Here is a 22,184-nt window from a genome sequence, read left to right on the forward strand (position 1 = left end):
ACTTACAAATTTAATTATGAAAAAAAGAGTGGCTAGCTGCAATCTCTTGAACTCACAATAACATTTCTTTCTGCATGTCTATGTAGTATGCAATTAGATGTCTTTTTAGACAGAAGCTAGAAAATAATAGATTTATTTTTTATGAAACATTGTTAGATAAGAAACCTGGTTTGAGCTTAATAACGTCCTGTAAGGTAGTTTTTCCATGCTGTAATGTTACAAGAGAAGAAGAAACGTTTTTGTTCTCCTTATGACCCCGGAGTAAGAACGCACCTTAGGTATTTCCAAGCTAACATAGGAAAGCTATGTAAATAATGCTTTTATTTCACAGTTGAGCCCCCCTTTAATTAGGGAAAGATGCTAGTTTGTCATTAGATGGAATAGGAAGCTAACTCCAGCTGTAAGCCTCGCTTTTTGACCTATGACAATTCTTGGTTCTGTGGAGCTATCTGGAATATCTCCACATCTCACAATCATTAACCAATTTAACTTGCCAGCTGCCTTGTGAGGTAGGTGAGTACTGTGTTAGCATGCTTCTACAAATGGGGAAACTGAGAGACATTATTCTGCTTTGTTGCCTGAAAAAGCACTTTGCACAACATACAGAAGACATGCTTGCCTGCAGGAGATTACAGCCTAAGTACAAACATAACATAACAAATGGATACCAGAGAACAAAGGAGGTTGAGGTGAATGAAAATAAGAGACAGGCTGCAAGACTATGTGTTCACTTCGGGAGTGATATGCAGAACTTAGTGCTGTGGCCGTAGATATTGTTTTTAATAATATTTCAGATTTCTTAGTGATGTCACATTTGTAGAATCCAAAACCAAGGACAGATTTGAGAAGCATCGTGGACACAGGTTAAAATTATGCTAAGCAACATAGAGGTCAAATTTGTAGGAAGAAAGCAAATTAAGTTGTTCATCTATCACAGACAACAAAATAGAAGGGTTGGCAAGCGATGGCTTGAGTGAGACTTAACTGACTGAAATGGCACTTGAGTTTACCTGCCATTAGCATAATAAACACTGCCAGCTGCTCTGGGCAGGCTAGCAAGTTTGCCCCCAAAAGCTCATGCCAGCAGTTTAGGAGGGAGTAGAAGCAACCAGAGGAGTTGGACTTGATGATCCTTATGGGTCCCTTCCAACTCGGGATATTCTATGATTCTATGAGATGCAATCTCTTTTCCTTAGTTTCCCTCTACTTAAAGCAGCTTTTTTGCATTTTCTGAGTAATCAGCCTTGGGTGATAGACACCTCCTAGACAATCCAGAGGAAGAAGGAATGTTCTTTCTGTGAGATGATGCTAAATCTGTGGGTGTTTCTGTAATAACTTTGGAAATCCAGTTCTGTTTCCAAGTGCTGCCAACTCCATTTGACTTACTGTGAGCCTCCTACTATTTGATTGCCTTGAATAGTTAAGGACTCATCTGTAAACATATACAATCATGGTTGCTGAAAAGCTGCAGAACCCTAACAAGGAGGTTCTGTAGAATTACAAAACTGAAATTCTAGAAAGCAAGAAAGGAGCCATTGAAGGTTCTGTAGAATTACAAAACTGAAATAAATTTTAGAAAGCAAGAAAGGAGACACTGAAGCCCAATGAACATTTGAGGCAGTGTCACTTGTGACTTTGGGGATAAGTGTACCACTATTACTTTTGCTACATAGAAGGCTGTGTCATTTTGGATGATAATACAGAATATTTGCTTTGCTGCTAATGCTTTAGATGCATTAGGTCTTGCATTAGCAGCTGTCTGCTGTTTTGGTGCAAGCAGATAAAACTGCAGCCTGTATTCAGCAGCTAAACAGCGTTTCTCCTCTTGGGCTATAGGATTGGGACCCTTTGCACAGTGCTTTTTGTTCTTACCTAGTTAAATGCACAGTGTTTTCTATTAGAAGTTAGCCTTCAACACTGGGGAGAGGGTGGTGGCATTAATGTGTGTTATTCAGTGCTCTAGAAATAGCTATTAGTAGGTTTCATTTTCAACTGTAATATATTTTTGGATATGAAGAAAAGATTCCTAGGCCTTTATCCGTAGGATCAGTCATGTAAAAAGTTACATGCAGAGAAGGGGAAAATAGAGCTTGGCTGCTCAGGGCTAGAAACGATTGGCTATATTTTGATTAATATTTGTCATAAGCGCCACTTAATGTCAAATGGTTATTCAGCTTGCGATTTCAAGTCATACAACGCACTGCGTTGTTGTAGGTAGGAGACTTTTGGGCATCTGGTTCTTAAATGAAATACTTCGCATTCTGAGGCATCCCTAAACACTGTTGTTAGAATTGTCATTTTAAAAATGTTTTTGTCCTGCTTTTAGAGCACACTTAATCTTTTCCCATTAATCTGCTTTCACTAATTCTTCTGAAGGATCCCCCACCTGCTGTGCAGGCTACACAACACAGCGAATCTAATCATGTCTGGAATTATCATTTTTATCAGTTTAATCCATATTTTTCTGTTATTTGTTTTCGAATATCTTAGACATTTTATGTACTGTGGTGAGTAATGGAGCAATTGTGGTGGTTAGTGTCTTTTCAAAAAAGCAGTGACAATACAGCTAAGATAATAAATTGATTTTCTGGAATGCAGCATTAGTGTTCCATGTACCAAGCTTGATCTCTAGATTTATTGAATATATTTTAGTCTTCAAATTGTGGATCAGTTGAGAAATCATGTCTCTGTGTTTAACTGTTAGAACAACTATTCTGAATACTCCTGATTAACACTTGCACACCGATTGTGCACTCAGCCTTCTGCTACCTTTCTGAATTTGTTCTCATACTTTCATTTGAATTCTTAAACTGTTAACTTTTTTTATGGGAAGCTTTTGTAAAATGGCTTATAGCTTACAGCTAAGACAGTAAGTATTCTCTTTATGCTTTATGAAAGCAAATTGTAGCATAGCTTCAAAAGTCTGGAGAGAACACAATCTTAACTCAAACAAAGTGACACTTTTGTGGAGTGCCTTTGAATTTACTAAAATCTCTCTAAAGAGAGAATTTGACTTAGTGTTTCGTTCTTTCTCCCAGTACCTTTGTTACTTAGAGTCCTTAATTGAATGCTAGTACTGGCAAGGCCTTCATCTAATGAAGTAACTATTAGCAATACCCTGTACTAATTTGAAAGGTGACGTTTTTGTTATAAATATGAGGTGCTTAGGAGCAAACTAGATAACTTCACCTAGATGTCATAAATAGCTGTGGAAATGCCATCCTGATTTTGGGGTTTCATCCTTTTCTTGGTAGGTATTCCAAATAGGCTGTTTAGGCACAGCTGCTTTCTCTTCTGGTCCTGTCCTTTGCTTTTGTTTTGCTGTGAAGCTGTGGGATGCTCAGCATTGGCTGGCTGCTTACATTTATGTAAAGGTCTAGCACTGCTACATTGGCAAGGCTGTTTTGTAAAAATGTAATTTAGCAGAATTCTTGCATAAACTAACAGACTGTAAACCATTTGCAGAGGGTTATGGTTTGTACTGTTTTCATTCAAAGCAGGACATTAGGGCTCCAGCCACATTTCATTATCCATTTGAGTAACTTTCCTCAATTTAGAGCTCTCTGCCTAACCATGAGCACTAAATTAATGCTAGATTTTCACTCTGCCTAGTGGGAATACTAAATAGATAAATAAAAATCATTTCAGGATAATTGTAGGTGCTGTGGGCTGAAAGCCAAACCAGGCCAGTTCAGCCTTTGAGCCCTGTCTGCCTGCTTTTCTTTTTTCCTTGCCCATCATAATAGGGTATTCAATTATAATCTTTTCTCTGTATGTACAGTGGAGGTTTGCATACAGTGGCCCAGAGGCATTATTAATCTCAGTGCATTTGGAGAGTGAATGAAAAGACTAAAGGTTTAGGGGAAGATCTACCCCCCCGTAGCTGTATTCATCACTTAAGGTCTTTGTCAAAAATGTACTTTTCTTGCTTCTCCCTCCATTCCTTGGAGCATAAGCTAGAAATGACTCCAGAAGTTAGAGGACAATGGAAGCATTAGCACAGGGATTATGGATCTTCATGTGCAAGATGGGGGTTGGGGGAAGAAAGAGACAGGATAGAAATTTAGAATACATGGGTAGACTGGTGTTTACCACTGCATAAGAAGCAAGCAATAGTGTAATCAATTTGTGTGAAGCTTTTCAGGCCAGTGGAAAGATGTTATAGAAGGGCTCTTTCTGTGGCTGGCAAATGGATGATTTAAGTCGCAAGTTTTAATATAATTGTCTAAAGAAAATGCTTGAGAAAAATAACACATGTATTTGATTTAATCAATTATGGCAAATCACAAGCTGCTGGAAGAATTCTTCCATTGGGGAAAAACAAAATCCTCTGGATTGGTTCTGTGAGTGATTCTTGATTCTCAGTTTTCTGTGTGCTTCCCTGTAATACGCACGTGGAAAATTTAAAAAAATACCTTAGTGTTCTGGGGAAACTGAATGTCATGGCTACTATTGAAAGGGTTTGTTTGAATTGAGCCGGGGCATATAGGTTCATCAACTTGTCAGGTGTTAAGCATTATGAATCAAGCTAGCTTGATTTTTTTTTTTTTTTTTCACGGCAGTTTCCTGCATGTTTTCTACAACATGAGTAACTTGGATCAGCAATGGAATGTGATGGAGCAATTAGCAAAGTCATCCAAGTCATAATCTCTATTTGTTGTAGGTTAACCATTCATAAATCTTAGCATTCCAAATCATCAGACCACTAAATATTGTTCTTTCCTATGAAGACACTAGATTTTGGTGCCTTGTATTTAATTTTGGTGGGCAAGCTGATTTGAAGCACTTAAAGTAGCATTATTGCTGCTCCTGCTTCTATGAAATTGCTTTACCCCATCTGTAGTTACACAAAATTGCTTACAAAGCTTATCCTAGTCTTTCCATGCAGGTCCAGCAGATTTCCTTTGGTAACTCAGTTCCTTAAAACAAAAGTAGCTGCTTACTTCTTGTTTCTGATGTACTATGTCCTTTCCAAATATTTAGGTGCTAAACTATTATTTGGAGAGGTTTTAAGGGCACAGCCAATGCCAGATTTGCCTGGGCATATCTAAGTAGGAATCTTAGAACAATTTCATATGTAGCTGAAAGCTGCCATTCTTATGTGATGCTAACCTAATTAACCAGTATTAAAAATTATTCTAAATGACAAATCAATTAGTCTTCCCTTCCCCTGCTCACCCTGCCCTCTTGATAGAACTTCTACAATGACTATTTAAAAGAAAAAAAAAAAAACTGTTTGAATAACCTGTTAGTGTCTAAAATAAAAAATGCAAAAAACCCAACCCCCAATTAAAACTAAACAAGACAAAAAATCCAAAACCAAAAAACACCAAAACAACAGAGGAAATAAAAGCATCAGAACGCATAGAATTCCTCAGTGGAAGGCTTCACGCCTGCCTACTAGTAAACTGGTATTCTATGGAATCTGATTTAACCTGGATAATGCTTTAACAGTGTCTTCCAGCATAAAAGCTTTAACATTTCACATCAGGACCTTGATTTACTTACCATCTGCTCAGAGGTCTGTCATCAACAGAGATGATTACTAGCTCCCTTCAGATAACTGCCGTTTGGCAGGGTTCTGCTAAGCAGTCTATAACCTTGAAGAGAAGGAGTATATGATAACTCATGCATATCAGTTAACCTTTAAGTGGCTTAATAGTCTTTTCCTAAATAAAACTGTTAAATACTGCTGTTTTATCCTGCCTTTTTTTTTTTTTTCTCATGATCTTTTTCCTCCCACTAATTGAGTAAAAGCTATGGAGACCTTGGGAGCAGGCGATCAGTGAGGAGGAAATGTCCTCTCTTTTGTTTTTGTTCTGCATTAATTTCGTTAACAAACTAGTCTGTATTGTACTTATACTTGTCTGTATTATTCATGGCTGCTGCAATGACGTTTCTTTTGAAAGAGTTTAGAGATGAATATATTTGTGAATAAGAAAAATAAAAGCTAGTCTTGCTATCTCGTGCAACTTATTCCAGTAAACTCAGGGAAATTATTAGGATTTGTCAGAAGTCGAAGTATAAAACTGACTGACCTCAATTTTAGCTTTAATATTGTCTGACATTTGAAGAGGCTAATAATGCGTTTATTTGACTGTCAAGTTAATGACTGAATTGGTTGTTAAGTTGAAAGAGAAGAAGAATGTTTCTAAAGAGGCAGCTGCATGTTTAACTATTCTTAGAATTGTTCAGATGTTGGTAAAGCAGGCTTACTAGTATTTGGTTCAGACCTAAGCACATTAGCAGTAGTTAGACCAGGGTTTCTTTTAGATCAAGTGGCCAGACACTCCTGTAAAATTCATGACTTATTTTTGATTTAACTGATAGTTACAGAAGTCAGTATGGAACTAGATTTTTCAAAAATGTAGCAGTGCTTGAAGCACTGCGGATTCTGCCAGCGGTGACATTTACTGGTGTGCGCAGTGGAGTGGCCAGCTACCAGATCTCTCTTTCAGTATATGGGTTCACCTAGAGGACATATGGGAGGCTTCTTTTTTGTGTTTCTTTTTTTTGTTTTTACTCTTTTTTCACATTCACTGTTCTGCATGGATTTTTTGATGGTTTGGGGTGGAAGACTTTTAGGGTGAGCTGGCTAATGTTTCTCTTTAGACAACTGGAAACAGCACTCCTGTTAGTCCAAAATCAAATAGAAAGTTTATGCTGTGACCAGAACACTGTATTCAACCTACTGAAAATTCTTTTCTGAATTAGTTATAGTATGGGGACAATTTTGATGCTGACTGGGTCCAATTTGTAGCAGTAATGAGAACTATAAGCCTGGGCAAAGAATTTAACTAAGGTAAGTTTGATATCTTCTCTTCTGCCAGAGATTTAAATAGGTTTGAACCTACAGCACACAAACCCTTTGGCCACTGGAAGAACAGTTGCTGCAACATAAGCATTTAGAGGAATCACTTTCAGCGAGATTTCCTCCTAACGTTTTGAGCATCCTCTCATTGAAAACTGTTGAAAATAGGTTAACTTAGGTCCCTCCAGTCAAAAAAACAAAAACAAAAAAAACACTCTCAACAATAGGGAGAATGGATGGTTGGATGGTGGCAAGCACCCTTCATTCACAAGGCTCTATGGTTGAGGGCTTGCAATCAACAGCATTTTAATTGGGGCAGATGAGTGTAGAATTTGGTGTGGAAAGAAAAGAGTAGAGAGTCAAATACTTAAAATCCTTGCAAACTTGGCTCACAATTTTTCCAGCAATGTTTTAGCCTGGAATGTCTGTGGTTAAACGCTTCTTTATTCTACTGCTCAGAAGGAAGTCAGAATTAAAGGTGACTTCCTAAGGAAAAGGCCACGTGCATGCCACTTTCAGCTTTTTACACTATGATGGGAAGCAAACTTCCATGTTCACTATGGTGTCCTTTTTTTCTAGGTACTTCCCGTGAGTTAGCACAGGTTTTTCCTCAGTACATAAATTTAACATCCCACCATGCTGGGTGATAACTTCTCACTGAAATAAGTCAATGCATTGAAGGTCTGATAACTACTTAATTCCTTCGGCATCCATTTGACTAGCTTCATATTAGTTAATAAATGGATCTGTCAAGTGTGTTCAGTGTTTCAAGCAATTGAGAACATCCCAGTGCTGTCAAAGTGATAATGAATTAGTAGACACTGAACTGTTTTTGTGACTGAAAAAAATGGGCATTGGGGCTTGCTTGGGTTACTGTTGGATAAGTAACAAGAAAAGCATTACTGATGAAAAAATTATCTAGGTCCATGATACATTTTTTCCATGGGGAATACTAAACTTGCGTCATACATAACGGGCTAGTGGATTCAGAAACTGGGCAAAAGTCTTAACTATGTTTTGCTTTGTGTTATTTACCTGGAGAACAATAATGAAAGAAGGTGGCTGTGAGGCTTGTTCCTGTGGAAAATGATCTGAAGATGCATGCTAGCCTTGCATGTTAGCAGCTCCCTATAAATGTGTCAAAAGAAAGCTTAGTCTAAACAAACAGGACTGTCATTACTGTTGCACACAGAGAACACAGACATAGAATAATTAGCTTCAAGTTGTGTAACAATGCCAATCTGCTTTTAGGTCTCTGGAGGCCAGCTGGGAATTATACAACAAACTATCCTTCAGTCTTTAGTTCTATAAAGCAACTGAGTTACAGAAGGAGGGTGTTTCGCAATAATCTGTTGGATGGCTTGGCTATCAGCTTAATGGCATTATGCCTGATGTGCATTGTTTACTCTAAGATGAGAAGCTGAATAGCATAACTCTGAATGGTGACCAGGTGCAGCAACACCTTTTTGTATTGCTTTCGAATTCCTGACTATGCACTAAGACTGCAATTAGTTGGATAAGGTTTGGCATAAAAGACCATAATTTGGTTCTAAAGGAGCCAAAATTAGCTTAGCCATGATTAGCTTATGAATATTTCTGTACTGCTAGTGATTGACAGGAGTCCATGGACTTCATACTACAAATAGATATGATTTATCCATTAATGAAAGTCGCCTTGTTATTGGTAGGCATGTTAAAATAAAAAAAGCCACTCTGCACATGCATTGTTCTGGAAACACTTAAGCTTGTTGATTACTGCACAAGCAGTATTCATAAGCATCTGTTTGTATCGTAAGCCACTGTCTCTGCCCATGCACATGCTTCTTTTCATTTGTGGATACATATGAGCGCAGGTTATGAACATCGTTTGTGAAAATATCTGAGCAGTTGTGTATTTAAGAATTGGCCCTCTGCTGTGCATGAGTTCCTATTCGCCAAAGGCTCTTGTGACAGAGGTCAAACACAGTATGATCTTCTTTTTGGAAGGTATTTAACCTAAATACTAAAGCTAGAAGGACTATACACTTCTGCAGAAGTTTTTTGTTCCTGATCTACTCTAGAATGTTCAGGTCTGGGACACTTTTGGTGGGATTTTCAGAACATTCAGTGTCTTTCTGGTGCTCACCTAGAATAGGTGAGCTTGAATGCTTAATTCTGAAGATATTTTTGCAAAATCGTACTTGCAGTCTTAATGGCTACCTGTCATTCAACAGTTTGCTCTGCTCCAGTTGTGTTCTATGTGAGCTTGAGGGAAGCTGGAAAGGAAACATGGTGTAAACAAACCTCTTTCTCTTTGAGAGAGGGGGAATTCATTGGTACTAGAACTTTGACTTTATAACTCTTTGCCTGAATTACTCTCCTTGGGACTCTCTGTAATTTAGATTTGATAGTTTGTATCTGCATCCCATACTTTGCATTTTATATCATGCTCCGTGAAATGCAATATTGTGCGGATCTTCAGGCAGTCTCCATTTTACTTTGACCTTTTGTGAAGGATCTTTTCTGTCTTTCCAAGTGTCACCTACACTAATACCTTAAATTGTTTTACCAATCTTCAAAGCAAGGAGTGTTTTACACAAAGCTCTGTAAAAGTAAATCTCTCCCAAGTGTTGCATTTAAATGGAAAAAAAAATTATATATATTCCTAATGTTAAAACACAGGTGTTGAACTCTGATTTCTAGATGCAAGGCTGGATTAGTTAGCAGGCATCAGCCCCTATGAGCTGAAGTAGCACAAATCAATGGATTTTCATCTGCAAATGGCCAGGAAAGGAAGGAAGAATCCTGGGTGGACAGAAATCAATTTCAACATGTTGATTCTTTTCTGGCCTATGGGTCTTTAAGTCCTTCGCTGACGCCGTAAGTTAGAGCAACCTAAAGGAGACAGAATAAATTAGGCCAACCTGCCCAGAAGGAGCTCTAACCATGTATGACACCAGTCCATTCTCCCACTTCCACACAGAGTGGAGCTCTGGCACACAGGGAGAATCTCCACCTGTTCTCTTACTTTGTTCTGATCATCTGAGGTGTCAGAGATACAACTGCATAATTATTTCTTAGGTACTTAATATTCTTTTGATATACTTTTTGTATTTAATTTTCTAACTAGCTAGTCTTTCTGTCAAATGTCCTAGCTATGTTTCCCTGATTTACTTTATCTTTTAAGACTAATGATCTCCGGAACTGTCAGTAGCATTAGATGATTTTATAGGAACATTAAATGTTTGGAAACTGTCCCAGTTTCTGCATCACCTTCAGATAAGGTGATCTTCTGTTTAAAAGTTCTCCATTGATCTTCTTACTTTTAAAGTTCCTCCAAAATGCATGAGAGCAGACTGAAAAAATAAATTAGACCTACAGAAAATGCTTTCTGCTGAACTTACTAAAAGTAGGTAAGTGGAAGGTAATGCAGTCTGGTCATGAACTACTGGCTAAATGAAAAGGACCACATCTTCTGTCATCCTCTCTGTTGCTCCAGATTCAGAATCTCACAGCTCCACTCACCGCATTGTTTCTGTCTGGTAGTTTAGTCTTGGAGCAAGGATGTATGCTAAACTTGTATTAATTGATTTTTTTTTATACTTTTTTTTTTCCTAAGTAATTCTTGCAGGTCATCATTTAGCTCTGTTTTCAGCTTTTGAGAAGCCATTTTCATGTAGCAAATATTAAAAGGTTTAATATTAATTACACAAGCTTTGGGGAAACAGTCTTGAGAAAGTAGTTGAAATTACTCAAGATAGTCTTCGAAGTGGACCAGTCTTTTTATGACTACTTTGAATATTTTTTCCATATCATGGATTTCCCTTGTGATCAGGATCTAGGCAGGGTAACCAGTAACATCCTACTAAAAAATTATTCGTTACATTTTGCAGTGAATGTTTGCACCATGATGATAAGTGCAAGCCATGTCTTAATTTTTAGAAAGATTATGTAAGGCAATCACTCACCTACCTCAGGGTAATATTCTCTTGCAGATATGTGTGTGCTTTACAGAGATGTCAGGAGTAAAGATTTCAGGTGTTGATTCCTGATCAAACTTGATTTTAATGAAAATATATTTATGAAAAAAAGTATGTAATTGACCTGTCTTTGTTCATCTGAATGTGATAGAGAAGAGAAATAACCAAAGGTATCACTTTAACCATACAGAAACTGTTACTGTCACACATGCAAACACAGAAGGGAAGAAAAAGCCTCTAAATGCTCTTTGCTTTCAACTGAGATGAATTACTTCGATAGATACCCAGCAGTTCTGAATATGTTTCAGAGAATGTTGTCACTATAATAAAAAAATATATGTTCTTACTACAATTCGGGATGTCAGGAGTGGCTTGGAACAAGTCTGACTGGAATAACAAATTGTCACTAGTCCAACTTTATAGTGGGTGTCAGTGGGCACCAAGCCTATTATGCGGAAGGAAATTCTTACTGTAAATGTGTTAAGAGACCCTTTGAGGCCTCCTGGCTTGCAGAGTCTCTTCCACACATAGTAGTGTGCTATGCTTTTCAAAAAGGGCCATGTCACACAGAATTGAAGACTTAAACAAGATCAAGTATGGGCTGAGGATCAGGACAAGAATTTTTGAGGTAGATGTCTTCCTGGAATCATCTGTTTGTTTCTCCATCCAATATTTAATATTTTGAGAACATTTACAGTTATTTAAAGGCAAGCAGCAAAAGTTCATTTGTTAAACAAGGAACCCAACCCAGAAGCAGTAAGTTTTGAAGTACTGTGTGGGAAATGGGCCAGCATTCTGGTGACACGAAGTTACAATAGGAACCAGTGGGGGGAAAAGCCTGTGGATGGTGTTGGGAAGGCTAATGTCTTATCACGGGGTTCTGTTCCTCTAATCCAACAGAACTGTAAATCATTAGCTTTGAATAGTCTCAATACAACTGTGTCCAGTATATGCATTTTTAATCAGCCTGACAATTCTGCAGAAACAATGCCTTTTAATGTTTAACAAAATGAACGGCAATATCAAATAATTTGATTATCAGAAGAAGCTAAAAACCTGTCAGGGACAATAGATATCTGTAGATTCTTTAGATGGAAGCCCCTTGATCTTGAGTTGAGCAATACTTGGTTCATAGTGGTAAACGAAATGTTAGCTGGATTATCAGAGTCAACGGGGGACAATGGTTTTAAACTTCAAAGAGTACATTTAGACTAATACAAGGAAGAAATTGTTTACCATTATAGGGTCAGACAGTATAACTTGTTGCATGCAGAAGTTGTGGATAAACCATCAGTGGAATTGTTCAGGTGGGATAGGGCTTTGAGCAACCCAGTCATGGCAGAGGTGTTGTATTAGGTCCCTTCCAACTGAAACCATTCTGTGATTGTAAATGTGAAGGGTAGTTTATATTTGTAAGGAATGGAATGAGCCTCTTGCTATATTGCAATTAATTATCTTGGTAAACAGTAAGGCTAGAAAATATAGTGCTGTAGTCTGAAGTTAACATAGCAAGCTATCAAAAACGTAGGAAATAAAACAGAAATCAGTATTTCAAGTGAAATAACCCACCATAAAATCAATTTTAACACTGAGAAGCCACATTTTGCAACTTGAATTTTAAAGAGAAACCACACTTGTCCTGGGTGGGAGTTGTAGAACTGTAGGTCTTTGGAGCTTGTAGCTGCCATACTTTGCTTCACACAGCTCTCATGCAATACTGGGGAAAGGAAAGAATAGTATGTGATCTATACTGTCTAGTACAGATTTTTTTCTAAGGATTAAACTAGTTAATTTTGATCAGACATGCCAGATACAAGGTACAATGACTATGATTTCTGCCATAAGTAAACAGAACAATTTTACAATTGATTCATTGACTTGTGACTGGTAGAAAAGGTTTATGATCAGCACAATATGTTCAAATCATCCCCTTTTTTCAAAAAAAAAAAAAACAAAACACAAAACAAAAAACACCACAAACAACAGAAAAACAGACCATCAGGCACAGCCTGTGGAGACTGCAGAGCCCTGTTGTGTAAGCCAGTCAATAAGGAATTACAGTAATCTAATCCTGAAGAAAGACAAAAGTGTAAATAGCCTTTTCAAAGGCTTCCTGAGATGGAAGTGACAACTACTTGGCAATAGCATTTTCAAATGGTCTGGGGATGTTCTTATACTAGAGATGAAATACTCTTCTGTGGTCTAATATGATTCTTAAATGCTTCCAGCTCCTAAAGAAACCACTTGATTGCAAACCGGAAAAATATGTGCTGGAGGAATAACCTCCTTTGAGCTTCACAGCCAAGGGGCAGCATGACTGCCTTGTTCAAGGAAAGTTTGACACAGGGGATTCAACATGCACCACAAATGCCACTGATGTTATTCGGTTTGCATCTTTATTAATGGACAAGCTTGCATACAGCCTCTCTGGAGAACCATTGCTCTTCAGGCCACAGTGTGACATGTATACGGTGCCTCGTAATGCAGAACTTCCATGTCTCTTTGGGGTGCAGAAGGACTTGCCAAGTCTTTTACAGTGAGCAAGGTCAGGTTGCAGTCTTTGTTCCATACTGGCCTTTGAGCTGAAATTTTGGACTGCTTAAATTCATTATTGTTGAGTTTTTAAACACTTGAGAGAGTTTCTCTTAATGTGTTATTTGGAAAGACATTTTCCATTTCATACTCGGAGGTTTTAGGAGTATAATGCTGTCTGATAGAACAATAAGGTTTCTTGCAACCACAGGAAGAATTCAGCACTTGCAGTCCTCTGGAGGAGGAAAACCACATGTTTTAAAATTAACAATAAAAGGAAAAGACAAAAGTTATAAAAGAAAACTATTACTGAGGATGACTTAACTCTGCAGTATTCTATTACTGAGCCTGTTAATAAAAGTTTGAGCTAACTACAAACTGTTCAGTAACAATTCATCTCGAGGTGTATATTGACTAAACCCCAAGACTGATTCTCTTGTAATTCCAATTACTCTATTTACTGCAGAAGTTCAGAACTTTTTCAAGGCTAACCCTGCATCAGGTGACTGCTTTGCTCCATTATGTAATTTTAAGGTTGTAATTCTAAGGATTCTTAGTTGTAGAATCTTCCATTCTTGAAATGGATACTAATCATAAACTTGTAAATCATGTTTCTACTAGAACCATTCTGTAACTGTCCCCAAGCGTATGAGATTAGAAGGGAAGTGTTTTAAAGCTCTGCCTTTTTCAGCTTGTTTGCCTTGCGTATCTGAGAGCTTCCTCTGCCTAGTTGTTTTCCCTGGTTTGGCAATTATTATTCTCATGCTTGTCTTTTGGTACTCTTCTCCATCTTTTTAAGAGAGTCTGTGGTAGTAGGAGCAGTAGTGCTGGAACTCTGCAGACAAACATACTCACAAAAGGAATATTGAATGAATGGACAAGTACTTAAAAAAGCAATTTAAGCTAGACATGGTCTCTTATGAGAAGTGTCAAAATTGGGAGAAAAATATGTTTTGCTCTTAGATGGATTTATGAAAGGCAAGTCCTGCTTGACTAACCTGATCTCCTTCTATGACCAAGTGATGCGCTTGGTGGATGAGGGAAAGGCTGTGAATGCGGTCTACCTTGACTTCAGTAAGGCTTTTGACACTGTTTCCCACAGCATTCTCCTTGAGAAACTGGCTGCTCTTGGCTTGGACTGGCGTACGCTTCGTTGGGTTAGAAACTGGCTGGGTAGCCGGGCCCAGAGAGTTGTGGTGAATGGAGTCAAATCCAGTTGGAGGCTGGTCACTAGTGGTGTCCCCCAGGGCTCAGTACTGGGGCCAGTCCTCTTTAATATCTTTATCGATGACCTGGATGAGGGGATCGAGTGCACCCTCAGTAAGTTTGCAGATGACACCAAGCTAAGTGCGTGTGTCGATCTGCTCGAGGGCAGGAAGGCTCTGCAGGAGGATCTGGATAGGCTGGACCAATGGGCTGAGGCCAACTGTATGAAGTTCAACAAGGCCAAGTGCCGGGTCCTGCACCTGGGCTGCAACAACCCCAAGCAGAGCTACAGGCTGGGAGATGAGTGGTTAGAAAGCTGCCTGGCAGAGAAGGACCTGGGAGTACTGGTTGATAGTCGGCTGAATATGAGCCAGCAGTGTGCTCAGGTGGCCAAGAAGGCCAACAGCATCCTGGCTTGCATAAGAAACAGTGTGGCCAGCAGGTCTAGGGAGGTGATTGTCCCCCTGTACTCGGCTCTGGTGAGGCCGCACCTCGAGTACTGTGTTCAGTTTTGGGCCCCTCGCTACAAGAAGGACATGGACCTTATCGCACTCTACAGGTACCTTAAAGGAGGCTGTAGCGAGGTGGGGGTTGGTCTATTCTCCCACGTGCCTGGTGACAGGACGAGGGGGAATGGGCTAAAGTTGCGCCAGGGGAGGTTTAGGTTGGATGTTAGGAAGAACTTCTTTACTGAAAGGGTTGATAGACATTGGAATGGGCTGCCCAGGGAAGTGGTTGAGTCATCATCCCTGGAGGTCTTTAAAAGACATTTAGATGTAGAGCTTAGTGATATGGTTTAGTGGAGGACTTGTTAGTGTTAGGTCAGAGGTTGGACTAGGTGATCTTGGAGGTCTCTTCCAACCTAGATGATTCTGTGATCTGTCAAGAGTTACCTTTTTCATGGATAAAGCTTGTCTTTAGAATGTAAGACTTGCCTCAGAGCCTGAAGAAAGAAGGGGATTACTTTAACCATCATCAAATTTAGGCAAAAGAATCTCATTGAGCTCCATCTTGCCTTGCTACTTCTTGCACCTCCAGTGCTTGCTGTCTGAGCATGAATGGAGTCTTGCAAGGGAGAGCTGAGTCTGTGGACGTGTCAAGCAGCTTGCATGCTTCTGTAGATAGCAGAAAACAGATTATATGCAATTAAGCATACACTTGAATTTCATATCAAGGTGAATTTCATATTAAGGTGCTATTTCCACTAAGTAGCAGTAGTACTGATACTTCAGTATCCAAGTGAATTACCTGGTAAAACCGTGGAGAGAAAAGGAGAGGCCTGCTTCAAAGGACACAAGGCAGCTATGGATTTCCTGTAGTGCAAGCAGTGGATGTTAGAAGCACAGCAACATGATTTCAAGCATTGCATTTTATATAAGAAGAAAGTATTCTTGGGGTCTGCTTTTCCTTAGCTTTATCTTCTAAATAGAGATGCAGAGGTATTCTTCCAAGTTAAGATTTCTAACTTTTAACCAGTGCCTGTGAAATTTCAATGAATCAAGAGGAAAGGCCTTCCCATATTATATTTTCCTCATTGTCTTTTTTGAGGGGAAGGTAACAGGAGAGCAGCATCTGTGACTTAATCAGAAAGCAGTGTTTCTGTCCAAAGTTACCTGCTTAGAGGAACAAAGAAGGTTGCAGGGACCAGAAGGGTGGGAGAAAGGTACAGATGAGATTATGCCACAAGGGTAATACATTCTGTCATGGAAATAAGACAACTGTTGCAACTTCAAGGTTAAACTAGAAATAGGAGATAGGGAATAAGGCTGAGATGGAGCAAATATTTCAGGAGAATGAAATGCATTAAAGATAACTGGAAAAGGAAGAGGAGCACTGAGAAATGGAGAGTGATGGAACAACTGATGAGAAATAAGGCTAAACTGGAGAGACCAAAAAGGAAGAAAACATAAAATGAAATTTTCTTGAAAATGACTGAAGTAATTTAAAGAACTGCACTGAAATACACATGAAGCGAGGTTAGGAAGTGTGAAGGAATGCTGAGGAAAAGACTTTTTCTTAAGCAGAAAGATTATTTAGAAAAGCATTTTTAAATCCTGTAATTCGTGGCAATTTTGCTGGCATTTATTCTTATAGCACTCCTCAGGTGCCTGTCTGCTTTTATGAAGTTATATATGTTTATAAGAGTGTGGTTATAAAACTACCACTAGCAGACACTGAAAAAGAACACTGGTAGTGTTGTAGAAACCATTAGTAAATATCTTACAAAAGGTAACGCAGTTATTTTCTTTGAAGACTACATAGTAAGTATAATACTCATTGCATGAAAAATGTTTTATATCAAGTAGGGGTTTCTCATTTAAAAATGTGGTTGTGTAACAAATCTGTTAAATTTTCATGAGAGAGCCTGAGATTAAACTGATGGCTTTTTATTCTTCAATTTTGTAAACTGTTCCTATGGTAGTTTTTTTTTTTTTTATGTTCACTTTGAGGTTTTAATGGAGTTAACCACCCTAACTTCTACATGAAAACTTAGTAAGGCATTTCAATACAATTTAATGTTCACATCTGACCTAAAGATAAGAATTTGCTAAAGCTGCATTTGGTAAAATGTCATTTGCAGAGTCCTTTTGGAATTCATACTGGAAGAGCTGCTGTGTATAAGTGTTTCTCTATAGTATTAGCAAACCAAATACCAGGCTACTAAAGACTCTGAAAAGAACACGACAACAATTTGTCACTAAAATTTATTGCTTTTCTGAAAACTAGTCCATCTGCCTCAGTTTGCTCAGAGTAGATGAAGTAACACCAAGTAGTATGAATTAAATACATGTGCATGTGCATGATCATATCGTTATGGCATAAGCAACTATTAAAAAAAAAACCCTTAGTTTATATTGATATAAAATATAAGATCACTTCTGAATACTTAAGATATATTTAGGAAGTTAAATGTGTAGCAGAATCGGAAGGAAATTTTAAAACAGTATGATGAAGAATAAGATGTTGGAGTTTTTCAGTGATTGCCTTCTATAGGCCTGAATTTGGAAGTCTTTATACATTGGTGTGATGATTAAGAGAAGACTTTCTTAGATGTCTAATCTGTAAAAAGTTCCTCTAGGGATTTGTTTTTGTTGATGTATGAAAATTGCAAAATTTCATTTTGCAACAGGGAATAGGAGATGAGACTACAAAAGCCCAGGGTGCAGGACAAAGTAAGTCCTTGCTATTGGTACTACTTAAGAACCAGAACTATACGAGGGCTTGATCTAAAGCTGACCCATATGTGAGGGAACTGGTAAACTTTAGAATCTGTGAAAATAATGATTTGGAAATGTTTTCGCACAAGGAGAAAAACAAAACCCTAATGCCTTGGGGTGAGATTGTAAAGCTTTGTCTTTTACTAAAGCTCTTCGAAGAATTTCTTACACAAGGCATTGTGATGTTTGTGCTTAAGCTTTGGAAAGCCTGAAAAACCTTAGTTTTTGTTAAATATGTTATAACTAGAAGCACTCAATTGAGTGTGAGATCTGAGTTTTACCTTTTCAAGTGAGCATCTTCGTCCAAGTTTTCCTGCTAAAGTATAGGATGAAAGATCCAATGTATGCAATGAACAAATGTTTGTCCCATTTGCCTTCCTTTTTGAAGGAAAAATGGATTTATCTTGCAGTTATGACTAAATTAGAGGAGTACTGTCATGATCTCTGTTACTGTGTACTGTCTTTTGTTAAAAGCATTCCTGAAGTTTGCATATTGAGTAGGAAAATATTTTTTTTTCTGGTCTTTAAGGAGTTTCTCAGTTCTATAAGTACACAATGCCTCTGTGTCCATAATTAACAGCAGCCGAGAGTGCTTTCTTCCCTGAAGGTTTAGTCCTGGTCTCTTCTTCTGTATAGTTGGCTGACTGCTTGTAATGTACAATTGAGGATAGCTCCTGTACAATTGGTTTTTTCTTACACTGTAGTTGTAGGAGGTGCATTGTGCATGGATGTAGTAAGTCTAGAAGTAGTAGTTCTGCATTTAGGCAGGATTCAGCCAAAAAGACAGGATGATGTAAAGTCTAGACCAAGTGCAGAAGATGAAAGGTAAGAGATTGTTTGAAGATGTCTTCTGCTAAATACTTAGTAAGGGTTGTGTTTTGTGGTTTTTTTTTGTTTGTTTGTTTCTTTTCAGCATATTAACTAAGTCTTTTAAACTGGGAACATATTGGTGGTAGACCATGAGTTAAGGGCTCACAACATGAAGGTACGTTTTTTGGTGAAATTAGTAGCATTTGGTTTTGGCTGTACTTGAATTAGTGTTAATTTGCAAATCTTCTAGTAGTTTTGATTTCCAAATCTTCCTTTAGTGGAAGAAATCATGTTGCGTAGCAATGTTGATGAAAGTCATACTAACAATTTTGGTAACAGGTAGAGGTTTCAAACTTGAAAGCTGTGCGAGTACCTGGGAGCCCATGTACATACAAATGTACAGATATGATGGCTGAGCTCTTCTACCCTTGCTGCAATATCTAAATGTGCCAAGGAGCATAGGTACATTGCAGTAGTGCAGTAGGGCACATTTTGCATAGTGACTGCATGCTGCCTTTCATCCTTTTTTTTTTTTTTTTTTTTTCACTCCCCACTGCTACGAAAATCAGGCATTTTTGGACTCAAGTACTGGGAGACATTCAGTATGTCCTGCATATTATTTGGCAAACCATCAATCTGTTCCAGTCAATCTGCTAACCCCAGTTGTGGGATACAAGCTCAGATGAGATGTTGCTATGCTTCATATCAAAAAGCCACCAGAACTATGCATGTAAAATGATCAGCTCTTCAGTGCAAGTGACTTGCCATAACGTTAGTCTTTGTGTAGAATTAACAGAAGCAAAAGCAGGGAGATTATATAAGTTTTGTGGCACACTGGACTAAAGTAAGTGCCGTGTTTTCAAGTGAGATTTTTCCTGTGAACTCTGGTTGAACTAATATTTTGTAGAGACAGGAGCTTATTGTTCAGTAGTATTTTGTAGGGTTACCATTGAATAGATAATAGTGATGATCTTGTGAGCTAAAAAAGCTTATACAAATCTTTAACAACAACTACAGACAGAGTTGGATTTTAGCTTCGGCCAGTTCTATTTTTACAATCTGGTGGTACTACATTCAAAGTCCTATTTAATTTGTACTTCAGTAACAGCTATTCTTGTAGGAATAACATAATGCAATAATGCAAACGGGGCCATAATTAAAGGTAAAACTTCTTTGGCAAAGCTTAAGAAGTAAAGGTGAGTCCTTGGTGAAGGAATCTAGGTATGGAGCAGAACTCCAGTACAGAATAAAATAGGAAAAACTGAAGAGTATGAATGAAGGGGAGGGGATTAAAATCTTATGTGTGTGTATGTTGCAGCAAAACAATACATTGCAGCCATGTCATGACTGACAGCTTTAACTCATCCTGTTTGTATGTGAAGAGGATCCAAGTTCAATTGCCTAGCTCACAGAAACAAACTGAACCTTTTTCATAATTATTAAAAGTCAGCAGAAGCTTTAAGGTAATAAGATGGGAGCTGGAGCAAGACAATTATAGTCTGAGTTCTTCCACATAAAGCTTTGTTGAAACAATTCTTAGATGCTCCCAAGGCCAGTGTATTTCATATGAGTCTGGCTGACAAGCGTCAGTTGTCTCTCCTCGCTGACAGAAATATCTCCATCAGTGGTTCTTTTCAAAACTTGAGCTTTGCATAGGTAACTGTTTTTATTCATGGTAAAATGCACTTTTGTGCTTGACTTTCAAGCATTGATGTGTCTAGTTTCTAAGGAGCCTTTTAATTTTGTATCAGTTCAAAGGAAGGAAAAGGTAGTCTCCTTATCTCCTACTCTTTGTCCAATTTTGATTTTAGGTTTTTCCAGGACTTACTCTGTCTAAGGTGAAGTAGCTGAGCTCTTCTCACCAAATATCTGTTGGTGCCAGAACTCATCAGATGAGGAACATCAGTGGCCAAAACAGGTGCACTAAACTCCTTTTTAACTTCTCTCCCTCCAGGGAGAAGTTAAAACCTTGATGTAAAATTGGTGTTTGTTTTCCTAAATACAGTCCTAACACAGCCCACCTTATTTTGATGTGAAACTTAAAAGTTTTTATTAAAATACCATTTGATATTATTAGTGTCTATGATGATAATATTTTGTCTGGCATTTCAGATACTACTTTCATTGTAATTTCCTCAACTGGAAGTGGTTTCAAGTAGCATAGATCATAAATTTAATCTTGTCTTACAGTATAAAATTTGGTGTAAAGTTCTCCCAAATGTACCTTTTAAAAACCTCTTTTGTATGTGACAAAGTAGTATTGACGTCTTTTGAGTCAGATGAATGCTACATTTTATACATTTCAGCTCAATGGTTTTCATTGTCAATGGTAAATATTTAGATTTTTTGATGAATCATGTAGCACTTTTTGCTCCTTCTCAAAGGAAATTTTGCAGGGAGTGTTTTCCAACACAGCTGTGTAAGACTAAGATAAAATACAAAACAAGAGGAAAAAAAGGGGGGGGGGGGGGACACTTCTTAAGATGTTTTATCTGTAAGTCCTGTCTGAACTTTGTGGTACATTATCATTAGGGCAATCACTGCCGAAAAGTTGCAGGATGGTTCTGGTGGATCAGGTGTGCAGACACCTATTTCAGCATGTAGCAATTAGTGTTATGTCACTAGTTCATGCCACTTTTAAGCAAGTTCACTACCTGATAGTCATCTGTTCACTGCCTCTATAATGGGAAATAGCTCATACGTATTTATCTTACAGAGCAGTACTTAACTCCTAGGTTAGGGATTCATACCATTCTCTTTCTTTCTTGTCCTCTGGACAGTGGGGAGAGCCTCAAAGAGTTAAGTGTATCTACCTTATGTTCCTCCATGTAGGAGATGCAGACCTCAGGTGGAGGAGGGAATAGAAATGTCCTGGAACTTTTGTGTGCGCTCTTACAGCTGAGTTATTAGAGTTTTATGTAACTGTTTATAAAAGACAGCTTCTCTGTGCCTTCTGTGGTTTACGATGGAAAAGAATCAGTATTGGAAGTTGAGAGAGTGGAGGCAGCTGCTTCCCTGCAGAGGGAATGGTTCACCTGGTGTCTGGAGCCCTGTGATAGCTCTATTACTGTGTGGGTCTCATCCCTGCCTCATCTTCCTGCACTGTGCAGCAACCCTGGACACTGGAGTTTGTTTTAAGAGTCATTTGACTGTGAGTTAAGCATTGTGTCAAGGTGCTGAAGCTTTTATGTGCATTCTGTTCAAAGTCTCATGAGCATTTTTGAAAATACTTAAAGCCTAATTTTCAAAGTTGGTAGAGGAGCCTCTACTGAAAGTGGTTTTGAATTTGATGATCTACAATCAGTGCTATCTGGAAAATGATTCTGATTTTGCTCCATTGTAGCTATTCTCTGTGTGTGATATTCTGCCTTGAAATGATATCTGTAAGCAGTCTTGATCCTAATCTTCCCATTTCATATACTGCACCAATGCCTTTGAGAAAAATCCAGATAAACCTGTAGAAAACCTTCTTCTCTGAATGAGATGTAATTGGAATTTGTCAGAAAATGAAATGCTAGGAGTGTTTCCTAAAGAAATGTGTTTCAGGACACCAGTTATTTTTTTGTAGACTTGCATAAACCTGAATGATACTGAAGAAAATGAGTAGTTCTTGATTGAAAAGGACTGAGATTTTCAAAGGTCACTCAA

The 22,184-nt window shown here is 38.2% G+C and overlaps 1 protein-coding gene across 5 annotated transcripts in view; it reads left to right on the plus strand.

Annotated features, from left to right (window-relative positions):
• The window catches only part of RORA (RAR related orphan receptor A), a 433,189-nt gene that overhangs the window by 19,071 nt on the left and 391,934 nt on the right, over positions 1 to 22,184 (plus strand). The window lies entirely within an intron of this gene.

The sequence above is a fragment of the Anser anser genome, assembly GCF_964211835.1.
Source record: "Anser anser genome assembly, chromosome: 10".
Taxonomy (NCBI): Eukaryota; Metazoa; Chordata; class Aves; order Anseriformes; family Anatidae; genus Anser; species Anser anser.